Source organism: Tiliqua scincoides, chromosome 3 (genome assembly GCF_035046505.1).
Source record: "Tiliqua scincoides isolate rTilSci1 chromosome 3, rTilSci1.hap2, whole genome shotgun sequence".
In the NCBI taxonomy this organism is placed as follows: domain Eukaryota; kingdom Metazoa; phylum Chordata; class Lepidosauria; order Squamata; family Scincidae; genus Tiliqua; species Tiliqua scincoides.
This window is the reverse complement of record NC_089823.1, coordinates 230,700,854-230,703,879: the sequence shown is the minus strand read 5'-3', so window position 1 is coordinate 230,703,879 and position 3,026 is coordinate 230,700,854. Positions and strand designations below refer to the sequence as shown.

Sequence of the window (3,026 nt, the reverse complement as noted above, 5' to 3'; positions counted from 1 at the left end):
CGTGTCACTTGTGCATGGGCTGCTGTGGTAGGGCACTAGATCAGATTACTTTAAAAGGGGATTAGACAAATTAACGGGTATTAGTCATAATGGCTACATGGAGTTTCCACCTTCAGCAGCAATTTCCCTGTGAATACCAACTGCAGGGGAGCACCAGCAGGAGAAGGCTTTTGCCAATCTCCTAATTGTGACTTTCTGGGAGCCTCTGGTTTGCCACCATAGAAAGCTGGGTGCACTGGCGTCGCCAGGAGGGTGTGGGGGGTGCGGGCAGCACAAGGTGACGAGCTGGGGGGTGATGCGCCCTGGGGGGAGGACACGCTAACATCGCAGAGTTAGGAGGGTGCTAGATGAGATGGACCTATAGACACATCCAACAGGGCTCTCCTCACATTCTTATCTTTACCCAATGTCAATTGGCAGTAACTGTTACCCTGCACATGCCCGATCTCGTCTGATCTTGGAAGCTAAGCAGGGTCAGGCCTGGTTAGTACTCGGATGGGAGACCGCCTGGGAATACCGGGTGCTGTAGGCTTATACCATAGTCTTTCGAGACTGAAGGTTGCCAACCAATGCAAACACATCATCTTCTTTTCAGTTAAAAGCTTTGCACATTTGGCTAAATCATCAAATGCCAAGTCTGAAATCAAGCGATATGTTCCGTCCACCCTGCTGATGTACCAGCCTCAGTGGGTTTCCCTTTCACTGCTGCTGTGTGTGGGTTCCTCCTAGCCTTCTCTGTTAGCAGCCCTGAAGAACGTGGAGCCGCTCGCTTGTGGAACGGTGTTCACAATGCCATAAATCACATTTTGCAGCCAGAACATTAGTTCTGGCAGCGTCTGTGCCTGTTAGGATTGGGCTGTTAATCAGCAAACGATTTCATTCATTTCTCATATCCATACTAATTTCTATCTCTGAATGATAAATTGGGTCTGAATGACTTTATACTTACCAAATCTCGAATGGTCCTTTCTTGCTCTTTCTGTATCTTGTCAATATTAGCCCATATGCCCTATATTGATTTTACAGTTTCATCCCATCTCTTTTCTTATTTTATCAAAACATTATTTAACTTTCTTGTCAGTTTGCTCCTGATTTTCTTCTAACTTATTTTCTTTGTCTTTTCATTTTTGATTCATTCTATCCTCTATAGATTCAATTTATTTAATAGTGTTCCAAAAGACTTCAGAGATACAGTATGGTTTCCAATTGCGATCCTTGCCTCTGGGCCACCTGAAGCCAGGATCACAAAGTGCCACCTCCGTGCTGCTTTTCCGCACTGTGTGCAACTGGAGGCCTTCTGAGGGCTGGAGAGACCACACATGGCCTCCATGGCCCCCAGAAGGCTTCAGAGGCCTCCACAGGGCCTTCCGAAGCCTCTGGAAGACCTAAAAAGATCACTTTTCATTTTTGCGAAAAGAAAAAAAGGCAGTGGGAGGGTCATGCCACCACCCCTCGGATGGCACCCTGGGGTATTTGACCCCCTGACTCCCCCCAGGTATGCCAGTGATGATTTCTTCTCCTCTTTATCCTTAGGATCTTCTTTCTTTCCTCTTTTCTTTACACATGCCATATTTCCAAAATATTTTTTTAATTTGTTCCTGATTTGCTGACACTTTGACACAATAAATGTACCACAGTCTTTTAAAGTACATACATTCAGCTAACTCTAAGCATCAATATCTATTTCATTCTACTCTCAGTATAATAAGGTCTTGAAGGCGCAGGTCATTCAGAATGTCTTGTCTTGAATGCGTTAATGTAAATCTTTCACACATTGCACTCTTCATCATTATTGCCCTTTTTGTAAATAATTATTGCACTATTCATATAATATTGCACTATTCCCCAGTTTTAATAAATACAGTTGATATATCATGTGTACAATATTGCATTAGCCCTCTAAAAATAACTTGGATAATTATGATGTGGTTGCAATCTTATAAACCACCCTGGGATAATTTCAACTAAAATTGCACTTATCTGATCAAAGAGCCCACAATTTACTTTCCATCAACATAAGTTTCCATATGTTAGGATTGGGTGGATAGTCAGTTAGGTTTACCAAAACAAACTTCTTAACCAGAAAATGTCTGGCTCACCAATTTTAGTGAATATGGACTCATTTCTCCCAGTGGCTCCAGGGATGGTGTGAAGGATATCCTTAAATGCCATGTTTTGGCATAGAGATTAGCAGCAGTTGCTGTTCTTGTAGAAGAGGACATGGTTTCCTCTTTTGGTGGTGTGTTCATTCTATGGTCTGCCATCCTGGGAGTAGACTCTGTTGACCTCTGCAGGGAAACCTCTGTAGATTGCATGCCCACGCCAGGTGAGGTTACAGTGCTACCTACTTCCACTGTACAGTCCCCTCCATGGACCAGCACCAGAAATTTGCTTTATTAAACGAATTTGTTGCAACAGTTAGAAGCTGCTGAGGAACGGAGACAGAACTGGAAAGGTCATTAGCAGGAGCATAGCGACAAAGGAGGCAGATAATTGTGAAGGAATGCTTGACATCATTAATTTTGAAAGGAAGCGAAGGTCATATTTCCATGGTTGGGACTCACTATCTTTTTCTTTTTTTCTTTTTTTCCTGGAGGAAGGGGATGACATGTAAAATACTAAGTGGCTTTGTAGTTTAACGAATAAGAGGTTGAGAACACCTGACGCCATGCCCAAGGATAGACTTTCTGTGTATTAATTTAGTTGTTTGTTTTTAAAGGAATAACTTGAAGTTGCTTTCTATAAGGCAATGGGATTATGTACATGACTCAGTGTGTGGCAGAATCAGCCAATCTGAAGGCATGCTTTCTGAAAGCATGCAGAGGCCTTTCTTTGGGAGGCATGGGAAGTTGTCCAAATAGGCAAAGGTCCTCTCTAATTACTCCCAGTGTGTGCTCTGACTAGCATAGAAGTGCCAGCTGATCACACCCAATTAGAGCAAAATAAAATAAGGCAGAATAGATGCAATTAGCTGTTCCCCTATGCTGAGTAGTACTTGCACTCTGGAAAGCAAATAAGTAGTGATC

The 3,026-nt window shown here is 43.0% G+C and overlaps 1 pseudogene; it reads left to right on the top strand.

Moving 5' to 3' along the window:
- The first annotated feature begins 415 nt into the window (after positions 1 to 415).
- Positions 416 to 532, top strand: LOC136647258 (5S ribosomal RNA; annotated as a pseudogene).
- The last annotated feature ends 2,494 nt before the right edge of the window (positions 533 to 3,026 follow it).